Source organism: Mytilus californianus, unplaced genomic scaffold (assembly GCF_021869535.1).
Source record: "Mytilus californianus isolate M0D057914Y unplaced genomic scaffold, xbMytCali1.0.p SCAF_4, whole genome shotgun sequence".
NCBI lineage: Eukaryota > Metazoa > Mollusca > Bivalvia > Mytilida > Mytilidae > Mytilus > Mytilus californianus.
The window spans coordinates 22,502,521-22,518,591 of NW_026262690.1; positions in this window are offsets into that span (position 1 = coordinate 22,502,521).

Genomic DNA, 16,071 nt, shown 5'->3' on the forward strand with positions numbered 1-16,071 from the left:
CTGAGGATATATCTATAAATTGTATTAGGAAACTGTATTACCTTATATTGGCTGATACTTTAGCATGATAAAAACAAACCATTAGCTTTAAATATCCTTAATTATCTTTCATGGGAATTATACCAAAGAGTATGCTGCAAAGAGTGAGGTAAATGGAAACTAGTTACAGACGAGCTGTTTTCAAAACTTTAAAAATTTTGGACGTTATTTTCAAAGGTAAATTTAATAAAAAAAAAAAAAAACACATATACACATAATAAAAAGATGAGGTTGGTATGATTTTTATTGAGACAACTACCAAAGACCAAAGAACAACTATTAAAACATCTACAGGTCACCGGAGGGTCTTCAACAATGAAAAAAAACCATACCATTTAGTGAGTTATAAAAGGGGCGGGATGAAAAAATATAAAAACTCATCAAAAGCTTATAATTTGGTACGCAACACGTGTATAGCAATGTAAAATTGAAAACTAATAATATGATTTAAGTTTATTAGCAGTTAACGAACAACACTTTAAGCAGATATTTATGACTTGGTACAGGCAGAAAAGAACATGATGACTTTTACGCAACTTGTTTCCGAGGCCTCAACTCTACCCGTATAAACCTGTAACAGTGGTGTAACGGCACGGCATTATCACAAACTGTGATGACAGTTGAAGTTGATTATATCATAAGCTCAGTATTCAGTACTTCGATACTGACATGATTTGTAACAAACCTCTCTGAAATTGTCCTTTTATAAATTTATAAATTATAAGAGACTTAGGTTTAAACTCCGTCAGAAAAAGTTGACCTGAGATGAATTTCGCAATTATTTTAAATCTTTTTCGGTCATACAGCTCTTCAACTGTTTAGTTTCTTACATATGCTTGGCTTTCAAATATTCGGCTTTGATCGTTCCTGATGAAGATAAATCCCAAAAAGTGCCTCGGACGCATGCAATTTATAACGTGTTGTTTTCATTTTTTTTTAAGGTATCACTACTTTTTTCGTTGTTAATCACAAAAACAAATAACAAAACGACAAAAGATACGATGCATCGATCCGAGAGTACTTGTAATTATTGAAAGCAAGTCCGATTTCAACTATATATATATATCAAGTAAACTATGTTTCTCCTGAGTAAATATTAATCAGCACACGTACTTCAAACGAGTGTAGTGTACAGACGTCAAAAGCAGTCATTGAAAAGTACGACCATGTACAATGTAAAAGTATCGACAGGATGTAGGGCCACATGTTTTTGCAACAAAATAGTAATATATGTTAAGCTATGTATGCACTGTTGGAAATAAAACCAATGTAAAGTACAGATGAAGGCAGTATTTTTACTCTTATGTTGAATTGATAACCTTGAAATAATTCCTTTCTAATGACCTAAAATTTAAATGGGTCTTATCTCAATTAACTAGCTCTAAAAACAAGATGACCATAGAAATAAGATTTGAAATCCAGTTTGTAATAAGATTTCTACAAGAAGAGTCAAACTTAATAAAATATACTCTTTTCATTTGTGCAAAAAATTGTGGTTCCGAAATCTCTAGCTAAAATAGTTAAAAGTTATTAATAGATAATGTTCATTGAAGTCCGAGACGTCACTAAAGACATTGACACGGCAAACGAGAAAATACACACAGTAAGAAGAGACCAAAGTAACAACGTCATCCATATCATCATAGTAACGGTAAGTTTTATCACCCCCAGTTTTTGGTGGGGTTCGTGTTGCCTAGTCTTTAGTTTTCTATGTTGTGTAATCTGTACTATTATTTGTCTGTTTGTCTTTTTATTTTTGGCAATGGCGTTGTCAGTTTGTTTTCGATCTATGAGTTTGACTGTCCCTCTGGTATCTTTCGTCCCTCTTTTATCTTTTTTTCTCCATAGAATTGAGTTAAGATTGGGCCATCGACAGGAAGTAGGATAGTTAGGAGTTAACCTGTTAATATGTATAATGTAATATATAAATAGAGTAATCTCTATATAGAAAATGAACGTGGATGTGTATTTATACATCCCAAAACAACGTTTGGAAAGAATACAAATTTAGTTATGTTTTAATTTGCTGATGACAAAATAGATATTTGTGCCAATGTAAACTATATTCAGAGATCTAATTACAACATTGGTAAGATAACCTTTACTAATAAGTTTGTTTAAAGGTTCGATGAGTTTACACGGATCACATAGTGATTTCCGCGCTTTTAGTACAATATTACCGTAAAATTTAGGATGTGAAATACCGTTTTTAATAAGTTGTCTACAGGTACAGTCAAATTTACTAATCAAATCTTTGTATCTATGAAAGAATTTAGTAAAAGTTTTAAGCAATTTATGGTAACGAAATCCCTGACTTAATAATTTACCAGTGATGCATTGATTAAAATCTAAGACATCACTACACACACGGGCATAACGAACGAGTTGGGATATATAAACACCGTACGATGGAGCCAAAGGAACATCGCCGTCTAAAAAGGGAAAAATTAACAATAGGGAATGAAAAATCGTAACAGACAAACAACAGTACACAAAACACAACATAGAAAACTAACGACTGAGCAACACGAACTCCAACAAAAACTGAAGGTGACTTTCTATTACAGTAGTTGGGTTTATATAGGTTTATAGAAATGTATTCACAACCAGATTTTTTGTGAAGTATTTATCTAATAAAAACCTTCTCTTTGATAAGAGTCGTACAGTCATGTCAGTCTTGACTTAAATTGAGAGGATTATTCAAAATACATTTTCTGAAGCTGGCAATCAGTAACTGCTAGTAGTCGTTTGTTAATTTATGTTGTTCATTGTTATTTTGCTTAGTTTCTCTTGTTACTTATTCTAACCCCGTCAAATTATTGCGCCTGTCCCAAGTCAGAAACCTCTACACTTATTTAGTCTTGTGTGGTTTTTTTTTTTTTAATTTTTGTTCCTTCATATGTTCCGGAATTTAGTGTGGCGTCCATTTCGCTGAACTAGTGTACATTATTGTTTAAGGGCCTGGTGAAGCCCACCTCCGGGTGCGGGGTTTTCTTGCTGCGTTGAAGACACATTGGTGGCCTTGTGCTGTTTTCTGCTCTTTGGTGGGGTTGTTGTCGCTTTGACACATTCCCCGTTTCCATTCTCTATCCTATAATACTATTATGCGTGGGATCATCTTGTAAATGTACAAAAAAGTATAACAAAAATACCGAAATTCAAGGTAAATTCAAAAAGGGGAAGTCCATATAAACTGACAAAATCTAAATTAATCAACCAAAAGAACGAGTAAAAAACAACTCATATTCCTGACTTGGTTAAGGCATTTTCCGAAAAGAATGTTGGGTTAAACCTTGTTTTATAGCTAGCGAAACCTCCCACTTTGATGAAAGTTGTTTATAGTTCCGTTATATTGACAAAAGTGGGCAATCCAAACAGACATAATAGGTTATTATGACAATAATTGAGATTCAGCAGCCAAAACTGTGTATACATACATCACAGACATACAACACAACTGAATAAAAAATTCAAGCAAAACATTGTTTTGTACATAAATCAGGCCTTTAGTTTTCTCGTTTGAATTGTTTTACATTTGTCATTTCGGGGCCTTTTATAGCTGAGTATGCGTTATGGGTTATGCTAATTGTTGAAAGCTGTACGGTGACCTATAGTTGTTAACTACTATGTCATCTGGTCTCTGATTGAGGGTTGTCTCATTGTAAATCATACCACATCTTCTTATTTTTATATACAAATAAAACTATACAAATAAAACTATAATTACATATCATATACAAACATTTTTGTAGAAATAAATATTTGTAGACTAGTAAATATATTCAAAACTGTAATAGTTACACGAAATGTAAATCTGTAATGATTGACAAGTGTAATAAGTTTTAAGAATGTATATACGTTAGCTCGTCTGTTCATTAAAGATTATTCATGAAGTTATGGAATAGTTGATTGCATAATATTTAAAACGGCAGGATGTCAATCTATAACTCTTTAGTTCATTCATTGATTTTTACTTATTCAAAATTTAAAGTTAATTTCATTAAATATTGGCAATAAATTCATTAATTAAAGGGTTATGTTTTTAACGCCTAGAAATGCGTTCATTCGGTATAAATGCCAATAAAAATTCATCACTTTAATGTCGATAGTTAAGTTCGGTTAATAAATCTTTCATTCAAAGAAATAAAACAGTAATTTTACAGAAAAATAATAAAAACTGGAGTTTGTGTTACAAAAATAACTGAACTTTATGGGTAAACTAGTATCTGTGACAAAAATATGGATTTTCAGATTTGGTTTCTTTTATTTTCGAATTCAAAGGATTATAAGATTTATATTTAAAATTATATACAGATATGTTTTCGTTCTCGTTATATCGGTATCACACATTTATATCACTGGTGATCAACACATATTATTTCGCCCCCTCATATGATATTATCAAGTAATCTTCATGTCCTATTTTAGTAGGTATCCACTTTTGTGCTCCTTGAATTAGAACCTGTATAAAGTGTTATACATTAATATGTTTTAAATCTCTCTTACTCAAAAGTAAAATCATAAAAAATACTAAACTCCGAGGAAAATTCAAAAAGGAAAGTCCCTCCCTAATCAAATGGCAAAATCAAAAGCTCAAACACATCAAACGAATGGATAACAACTGTCATATTCCTGACTTGGTACTGGCATTTTCTTATGTAGAAAATGGTGGATTAAACCTGGTTTTAAAGCTAGCTAAACCTCTCACTTGTATGACAGTCGCATCAAATTCCATTATATTGACAACGATGTGTGAACAAAACAAACAGACACAATAGGCAAAAATGTCACAAATAGGGGTACGACAGCAGCACGAACCCCACCAAAAACTCAAGAGCAAGGGTGTAACCATACTTTTGTCAATGTTAGTCATGAAATAGTATACATAAAGAGGTAACCATTGTGATATCTTACAGTAACTATTATCTTTAAGACAACAATACGCTGGTCTTTACAAGAATTGTTAATTTCAAGTTGTGCTATTTTGGCACTAATATTTCCAGCGAAAGACAATATCTAATGATTAATGTATTCATTGAAAAATAAAGCTGCAGGAGTAGGAGGACATAAAATCAAAAGACCTACCGGACAAGGGCAAGGACCAGAATGTTTTGCTAGCTTATAGATGTGAATGAGAGGCAAAAAATACCAAGGGATATTCAAACTCATAAGTCGAAAACAAACTGACAATGTCATGGCAAAAAATGAAAAACGATCAAAAGACAAACAGTATAGAAACACAGCATAAAAAACTAGACTGAGCAACATGATCCGCACCAAAAACCGGGGTTGATATCTAGTGCTCCCGAAGGATTAACACATCCTTGGAGGAAACTGAATTTTATACAAAAATTATTATTTCAGTTATGTCAAGTTTGGTCAACACAACTCCAATATTTATGAGATGCTAAAATTGACATTTTAGTGACATTCTTTTTAATACTTTCCTTTTAAGTTTTTTAAGAATCAGTGCATAAGACATTTATAAGTCTTGAATAATTGATGAGGTTTTTTTATTCAGTGGAAATAAAACTTTTTAATCATAATAAACTGTATTTTAATAAAAAAAAATCTTTATCTTTATAAAGTATATTTTATTATCATCAACGCCGGAAGCCTCTTCAGAATTGTTACAAAAATATTGCTTATATTTTCATTGTCGTATAAAACTCAGAATTCATGGTAGCTGTTTTTTTTTATCTTATATTATTCTAGACTACAGTTCGAGCAGTACTTTATTCCGTTCGAATCGATCTTTTCAGGCGGTACGATAGCTTTCAATAGTCGATATTCAGGCATTCCCCGCTGGTACATGTAATGGATTTGTAAGCATCGCATAACAACGAGACCCTTCTATGTATGGTAAACATTAACAAAATAAGAAGATTTATTACTTCAAAATGAAAATAACACTTTATCAATTTCGTGCGTACGACGCACTTTTCTTGATTTTTAAAAAGTTAAGGAAGTATTAGAGCTAAACACGCGAAGACATTTATGACTAAAGGGTTATGCTTTCAACAAATTCTTATAGTAGTATTTTAATACACATGAAGTCGAAGTCTTATAGTCTTCGTATTTGCCTCATTTATAAGGAGCATCATTATTCGGATGTTAAAAAGTTAAAATAAAAGTATGTTTCGAACAGTCGATATCAACATAGATTACAGTCAGGATCGTTTTTTAAGTTTCCCATTCTAGCAAATGGAACTTAGAAAAAAAAATAAATAAATAACATTTTAAACAAACCTGCTTAATTATATTTATTTTTAAATGTGGCATTTAAGACATTACAGAAACCTATTACACATCAATAAAAACAAACTAACAAAGTTTTACGACAAGCAATCCTTTTTACGTCAATATCTAAAGTCTTCATTATACTATATAACATCGTTTCAGAAATACTTCTGCTAATGAGACACTTGCATCAAACGTTAGTTTTAAGTTGGTACACCGTGTTTAAGTCAAAAACATTTAAGCGATGAATTCGACCATTTGGCAAGATACCCTTTGATAACGACAAAAGTGGGGAATACTCACATATATGATTAATTGTCATTTTGATATTCTTTTTCTTCTTTACAAGACAGAAGCGATTCTTAACCTGTTTATTAACACTCATAACTCACATGGTTATTATTACCTTTTGACGTCTGTTGTCTGTTAATCTTTTAATAAATTCTCTGAAATAATTGGCAAAGTTTAAAAAACAAAACCCTGTTTCAAAAATAATTGCAATGTCCTCAGCAAATATGCCTGATATGGTTCTGAACAGATGTAAAATAAGTCAAGTAAATGACTCCAGGATACAAATCAACCACGATTCGTCACATACATTATAACAAGATACTTTTCACAGTATTTATGAACATTACCAAAACGGTAACCTGAACACAGTTTAAAAAAAGGTATGACTTCGAAATGTCAGGATGCTCAACGATATAAGAAAATATAAAGGAAATGTTAGTTTTGTTAAAATTGTCTACTAGTTTCAGATACAAACAGTTTATTTAATTTGCCCTAAATAAAGGCAACAGTAGTATACCGCTGTTCGAAATTCATAAATCGATTGAGAAAAAAAACAAATCCGGGTTACAAACTAAAACTGAGGGAAACACATCAAATATAAGAGGAGAACTACGACACAACAGAAACACAACATTAAAATGTAACACACACAGAAACGAAATATAATATAACTATTTTACTAGGTGTTCAACATTAGCAGAAGCAATCTTTATGTTTCAACAGAATTTTTAGAAGAGAATTAAGCATCTAGAAAAATTGTATTAACATTTCTTTTAAAGGACGTGAATGTCAAAAGAATGGAAATGAAAACATAATTTCAACAATGATGGGGCTTTAAAAACCAGTGATCGTAAAGCATTTCTTTATACATCACGTGTAGACATTTGTATTCACATGCTTTCTACGTCAGTGTGATGCTTGCAAGGATAATATGAAGTGTCAAAAATATTAGGCAGTGTGAATCCTCCAAGATGATAGATGTACAAAAACATATAACGACCAACGACCAACACAGGGTCCGGATAGCCTGAATTAATTGGTATATTAAGGCGACAGTAGTTTACCGATGTTCAAATGTCGTAACTCGATTAGGAAGAGACTAATCAAAGAAACAAACAAAAACTGAGGGAATCGCAGGAACTCTATTAGGAGCGAGACTTGATACGTCGACAGGGTAAGCGTCCCCTGCTATGGATGCTTCCCCCGCCATGTTAATTCACATGTAATCAAAACGACGCGTACAATTGAAAAAGGAGATCAGACGACTAAACTGGTGTTTAAAGATCAAAGACATCGAAAACATGTCGCTAGTGAGTTGAAACACCGACGTATCGGTCAACCAACTCGTGATGCGGTCTGTAAAACTTATTATGTATTGTTTTCAGTTGTTCTTCCTCATAACTCTGTTGAGGCAGTGTTTTTGTAAGGAGCATCCATATAGTGTGATGACGTCCGTATAGTGTGAACATGCACGAAGCGTATCATCTGAGATATTTACTCGTCAATATCGATGAAAAGATCAAGATATGAAGCAGTCTTTCTACTTTCGGTAGTATCTTTAATCCCAAGATCACAAAGATGTATGAGTGGTAATCGCTTACTGAAATGTATGTCATTGAGTGACAGAACCTCATCAATATATCTGAAAGCGACATTAAAGAACTTTGCCAGATTTTTTTCTGTTTGTGTGTTTTTTCTGACAAGGTTGTTTATGAATTGTGCTTCATATGAGTACAATAACCGTCCAGTCAGTAGTTATACATAATTAGTACCCATTTAGATACTCGACTCTCTGCTAAAATATCAATCCACCATACTCAACAAATATGGAAAAGTCTCAAAATGGGGTTAGGTTTAACGAGTTTTACATGCCCTCAATCTTAACATTTTTTATATAGACCATATAGGTAAATAACCCTGCATATTAGATATTTTGAGACCGGCTGTTTACATCGCACATCATCTATGCGTTAAAAATAACTTATGTAAAATAAGGTCACAATTTAAGCCATCTTTAGTATATATTTAACTTGTTACCGGTTTTGGTCACTCCTCCCATTCTTAACCATTCAAACTTTACTTAATACACACTTATACTTAATGTTCAACACAAGCAAATCGTGGATTTTTTCATCAATCAATTTTAAAAGTATTTACCAAGAGTGTAGTATAAAAATTTAATAGACGTACAGGCTTGATCCGTCTGAAAAAATTAGACCCCTTGCACATTTACGGCGTTTCGTAAACAATCTTTAAAAAATCTATCAATTCCAGATTAGGTGGATTTTTTCTGTTTTAATTCAAAACATTACAAGTAGGGCGTGAATAGTGGTAAGATACATATCTTATTTCAAAACAGCCTCAAAATTTGTTGGCATACGATCATTTTTTTATATAAATTCCATGCGCGTGTGAAAATAGTGCGCAGATAATTTGGAAAAGAAGAGAGGTTGAATGCATATTTTATGTGAACTTTCTATAGATTGTAATGGAAGTACATGAAATACTGTAGAAGGAGAACTGAAGACCATGAATAACACATGGGGACCAGTGGAAAAGATGGCCAAAGCCAGACAAAAATGGAGAACCTTTGTTGCTGCCCTACATGCCAATGGCATACCGGGCAGTAAGTAAGTAAGTACATGAAATGTATTTGTATGGTAACGTAGCTATATTAAGGATTGTACTTGACTATCAACGATAAAAACACCGTAATAGAAAACTCAAGCGCTCCTTGTGCTTGAGTAACACTTTAAAAAGTATTTTAAGACTTCATAATCAAAATAATAAATTACAGGAAAAAAAACATTAGTTTAATAATAGAAAAATAACCAGAAAGCACTTGTCAGTAGAACATGTCTAAAGCGGAACATATGCTGGATGTAGATATTAAACAAATGTTTAGGTTTTATCTTTTTTTAATAATTTCAAAACGAAAACAGTTCAAATTGATCGGTAACAGCTTCAATTTGTGTTAATACAGAATTCAGAAGTCAAACGAGGCACATAATAGGAAAAAAAGCTTTAAATAACGTTGAAATATAAATAGTCCTTAAATTGGTTAAGACAGTAACAAGAAATTTGTTATCTTTAAGGATGGTGAGCAGACATGGCGTAATTGAAATATGTAATTGTAATTTACCGTAATTAATTACAATTTCTCAAGTAATTGAATGCAATGTGTAATTGGGCATTTGTTCAATAACAAGTAATTGAAAGTAATGAATTACATAGATAAAATTGACTGTAATTGACAATAACAACTCAATTACAACTCAATTACATTTGAAATTTTGGATTGAATCTTGTGTTTTCTCAAAAAAAGATGAAAGCCATGACCTTAGTAAATGTAGTTGGCTGACAAATCAAAGCCTACATAGTATACTTTCTGTAAATACACAAATATGGGAGATTCTTTATTTCGTATGGAATGAACAAAAAATAAAAATGAAGAAAACAAAAATATTGTAGAAACATTCCATAATTTGTGTTTAAAAGAAACCATTAGTAATTCACTGTCTTATACGTTAATTAGATTGTTACCTTCATGTATATTCAGATCGATATTGTTAGACATTGATTTAACATTATCAACTTAAAAGGGTATAGTCAATCAATAAATATAACCTCTGGCTATTTGTTTTATTATAAACTATATAATGAGTGTTTTTACAACAGTTATGTGTGCATGTTAAATATGTGTTAAGCCAATTAGAGAGAGGTAAATATACCCCTAAGTACATATACATTTAAAAGTGTGCACCACTTTTTTAGGTTATTTCGAATAGACCGAAAAAATATTACAGTCATTCCTTATAATTTAATTCTAAATTCCATTTTTAAGGAGTAAATTTTGAAAACTACGCGGGTTATTCAGTGTGCACCACATTTTGTATGTTATTTTTTCATAGACAGAAAAAATATTACAGTCATTCCTTAAAGGTTATTAACTAAAATTAATATATTCAAATATGATGCATGAAAATGAAATTCAAATGTTAAACTTGATTGAATCCCTTTTTGTAAATAATATTCTTACCAACCGTGGATCCAGTAATCTGAAATGTTTTGTTAGTGTAATAGCTTGAAGATTTAACTTTTTAGTTTAAAGGACTTTTTCTTCTTTCTTTCCTTTTGCATTACTTTGATATTGTTTATTGTTTATAGCAATTTTATCAATATTCAAATTATAACTTTAATGGTACCAATTTTTACTGCGCCAGTAATGTATTTTGATTTTTGTTTGTTTAACTATTTACAATTTTTAATCAATTTCAATAATAAAATGTAATCCCTGCCATCTGATAAATGTGCTTCTGGCAGTTGTTACACATCTATTGATATTTTATGACTTTAACTTGTAGTAGGCCTAAACAATAGGACAAACACTTACAAAGAACTTGATTTACATTCATTCCTTACAATGAAGACACACCAAATCCCATAATTTCATTGGTGGAGAGCACTTTTCTATATTCTAACATTGGAAAGAAAAAGAAACCCCTTAGCCACATCTGCACTAGTTGAAAATTTATTTAGCACTGCTAGAAAGACATTTAGACCCTTAAGGTGCAGGCTGGCTGATGGAACATTCGATAAACTGATGATGGTGAAATGTAATGGTAGAATGCTTATATAAGTAATATGTCAAAATAGTACATATTAGTATAATTTGAACTGTGTTATATATGTCAGAAACATCATTCTCTGTTTTAATTGTTATAACTATAAAGCAATGCATGATACGTATGTACATTTCATAGAATAAATGCATGTTTTCAATATTTTATCTAAATTTTCCTTTCAAAAGTAATTGAAGTAATTTATTACATTTGCCAAGTAGTTGGAAAATAATTAATTACATTGGTAAAAAAAAAGTCAAATGAAATGCGTGATTTAAATGAAGATTTTGTAATTGTAATTGAATGTAATTAATTACTTTCAAAAGTCATTGACTTCATGTCTGATGGTGAGCGTCTTAATTTCATAAATTACGTATATGCTATATCCTGTTTAATAGAATAATTTTACATGGAATAGTTCTGGCTGGTTTCTATTGTATTTGAGTGTTAAACAATTAAAGGAAGAAGCAAATAATGGTCAATCACAAATCAAGTAAAACGTTGAAGGAAAATTAGGAACATTCAAACAACAATCTACAGAAACACTACACAGAAAACAAAAGATTGAACAATTTAACTTAACCCGGTGCTCTGGAAAGGTAAGTAGTGCCTGTTCCAATGGTGACACGCTTGGTGTTGCTAATGGTATAAAGAACATTTGGTGATAATCCCTTTTCGCGATGTTAAAATCGAGGAAAATATGGTGGGATTGTACTAACGACAAGTTGAACATATTCATGGCCATTTACTTATTCAGTCATTGATATGTCTCTTGGAACATAGGACAAGGAGATATTTTGTTTTGTTATTATGTCCTGATTTCTTTTCATTCTTGATGTATTCTGAGTATTGCTTAGTCAGCACATCAATTATCTATGTCTGATATATACTATTGATCAGCTCTTTCCTTTCATATCTTACTCTCTTGGGTTGCCCATTCTTTGTGTAATTGTCTCTTAAAACTAGTTACTTTTTCATTAGTTTTTTGTAGTTTTTTTCAATTTTCTGCCATATGCTATTGATAGTTATAGGTTCCATTGTTTCATTTAATTCGTCGTCATCCGTGACAAAGAAAATTAATAACGGTCACAATTACAAAATCATGCTGACGTCCATGAAACTTTCAAAGTGATTATTTCAACTTTACCATTAAGAACACATTTTTCAATAACTTTCTTTTAAGCATCAACTCTTTTTCAATGAAATCATAATAGGAAACACTAGCCATGGTAAATTGCATCGACTCTGATATTACCAGCACATTAACAAAGCGATACAATAGAAATTAGGATGTATTTTCCGCATATTATACATAATGTATGAATAAATGAATAAATAAATATAATTTTTATTAGTTCCTCCATTATTGGTCTTATACTATTTTCCTTATATGACATCAAGTGTAATGTTTAGACATAATAATCAATCAATATGCAATGTATGGTTATTACTATATATGATTAAACCAAAACTGTGATGTCAGCCTATTCATTTAAGATTGGTTCAGTTTCTACGTCCAACGCTTCTCATGCAATGAAAATGACACTTTATAAATTTAATGAGTCCGAAGAGCTTTTCTGGATTTAACTTCATCAGGAATTCTCAAAACCAAACATTAGAAAGCCAGTGATATATCTGTGGCTTAAATGATCTCACCAAATTATGTTCATGAATTTTGTTTCATTAAGTTTAAATTAACGTATGTACTGTTCACAAATGAATTAATTTTAGACTTTTGCAATTTTCATTTGCCGGCCCTGGGAATCGAACTCCCTCCTTGAAGTTTGTAATGTATGACTGATATGAAACACATCGACGAAACCTCTTGACTACTAATTGCTTGTAATTTAATATTTATTCTATATATATATCAATATGATATTTCATTATAATCATTTTCTGCCTTCTTAAGATACCATTTTTATATGCGGGAAATAGAAGTTTATATTTATAAGGACAATTTCCAATTTCTATCGTTAGCCAACATTTTTATGAACATAAATTAATTTCAAAAATGTGATGCCCGCCGGTACAATGGCATCATAAAGCTTGCGCCTTCATATATATATAAAAAAAAAACGTTCGATTTCTATGCTTTTCTTTCTTTTTTCTATTTTTATTTTGTGTGTGTTGTATTTTTGCGTTTTTCTTTTTTTGGCAAAATGTGTTTTCCTAGAATTTCAGTTACACTGAAAAAAGATTACTTTGTAAATTACGGATATATTTCAGTTTCATAATAATTCAAAGGAAAGGAGAAGGTATGATAAGGATATTTTATTTGCTCCTAGAATTCGGAAAGCAAAAAGTATTATAGATCTATCGGATACATCCTTCAGATGTTACTGCTGAACAGCAGTATCTATAGTTTTGAAGTTTGAATTTTTGTCTTACACATTGGTATTAGGACTTCAAACTTCTTAAATACATTGTAGAACAGCAAAACTACCATCTGACGTCATAGTAAAATCGCAAATTACCTTCCTACACTAAATTGTCAATGTTATAGGAACATGTCCATTTATCAGTAAAATTAACACACTTTTGAAAGGCTTAAAAAGGTTTACTATATTTTGCTATTTCAGGGGTCAAAAAATAGCTTGTATCATACCTCCTCCTGTCAACACATTACAATGAAAGCGCGTGTGATTTTGTTTTAATATTTTTTTCATGATTTAAATTCACTACCTGTATACTTCGTATAAAAATTGTTTCTTGTTAATCCTTCAAGCTGATAAGGTGGTTGCTAAACTCACAAACAAAAGAGTCTAACTAATGCAAGAACTTGAAAAGACATCACAACACTAGAAGACACAATGGAAAAACGTTGAATCGTACATAAATACCATTCGACCTTCGGGATCAGGGTATCTTTTGCATTTTAGGTCTTCAATACTCTTCAACTTCGAACTTTATTTGGCCTTTTTATTTATTTTTTGGTTCGAGCGCTTTTAATGAGTCTTTTGAGAACAAAACGCGCGTCTGGCGTACAAAATTATAAGCCTGGTATATTTGATGAGTTATTAATGCTTATCCATTATCTAGGTGCAGCTGCTTTATTTATTATTTCAATTTGCCTAATTATAAAATTGAAAATGGAAATGGGGAATGTGTCAAAGAGACAACAACCCGACCAAAGGGCAGAAAACAGCCGAAGGCCACCAATGGGTCTTCAACACAGCGAGAAAATCCCGCACCCGAAGGCGTGCTTCAGCTGGCCCCTAAACGAAAATGTGTACTAGTTCAGTGATAATGGACGTCATACTAAACTCCAAAACATATAAATGAACTAAAATTCAAAATCATACAAGACTTACAAAGGCCAGAGGCTCCTGATTTGGGACAGGCGCAAAAATGCGGCGGGGTTAAAAATGTTTTGTGTGATCACAACCCTCCCTCTATACCTCTAGCCACTGTAGAAAAAAACAAACACACAGCAATACGCACAGTAAAACTCAGTTTAAAAGAAGTCCGAGTCAATATTTCCACATAATAAAGACCAAAATTGATTTTATGTTGTGGAAAAATGCGAACCATCCAAGTACGGTTTTATTTAATTAATCATGATGGCTTCACCTGAACATGTTTAATGCTTTATTGAAGGTAACTGGTGTTTTTTCTATACGATATAAAAAACAATATCAGTACCATAAAATTCTTAAAAACGTTTACTATATTCATGTTTTACTACCACTGCGTTAATGCCACTGCTGATAGACGTTTCAACCTCGAGGGTATCACTAGCCCAGTGGTCAGTACTTTTGTGTTGACATTGAAATGTTCAATTTTCTGTTTTACTGTTCATAAAATGTTGAACTATTCGAAACACTTATGTTTTTTTTACCCCCATGCATTGACTGGCTTTATCGTATTTGGAACAACTTTTCGGAATTTTGATTTTTTTTTAATGCTTAAGTTAACTTCGTTTTTGATTAGACCTTCCAACTATTTTGAATCGATTGTTACTGATGATTCTTATGTAGATGAAACGCGTGTCTATCATGGCCTGGTATCTTTTCTGAGTCTTTATCCACTTTCTTTCAATTGATTTACTTCTGAACTCCTCTTTTTTTCTTTAGTATATGACTTTGAATAACTGCCCGTAAATGATTTCTTTTGTCTTCATTTACAGCCTTGAAAAATATTTTTTATCGTAACGATTTATAAGATCGCCGATTCTTAATCATAGGATTTTACAAATTTTCCCGCATTTTTTTAAAGAATTGAACGACATTTCGCCGAGTTATAAAAGTGGTGATTGCAAAGACACATTTTTAGTTTTCTGTACTTCATCCTATAAATGTGAGTACGCATTACCCTTTTTTTTGGTACATGTTTAAATTTGCTTTTGGTGTAGAAAAACGGCGTCGAAAATCCTAATTTGGGATAGGCAATTTGGTTGATAAATTTAAGACACTGAAAATCTGTAAAGTTTATAAGAAACATGTTTTGTACTTTGTTGTAGCAAGCAAGGCGGTACATTTGTTTGTACTCATTGAAATAAACAAAAGGTATGTTTGAACAAACCTGTGTCAAATCGATTAGTTTTAACAGCCCCCGACAATGTTTTGTCCTTATAATATAAATGTCGATTCATTTGTTAGGATCAATTAATTTTTTCTATGGACAAAACTGATCAAAAACTGGGAGAGTAAACGTACTGCTATAATGTTGTACAAGTAACAAAATGAAAGAAATTCGCGATGATCTTCATATCTGTGGCTCTGTGTAAGTTTCATTTGAGGAGGCGAGCGTTCCGGGTGAAGGTTAATCTAAGGAAGCGCTTTTGACGCACTAATTTGTAAAGTGTTATTTTCATTTTCTAGCATTGGGTCGATATCGCTGCTGATGGACTGTAAAGGGTGAAGGTTTGGTACCATTG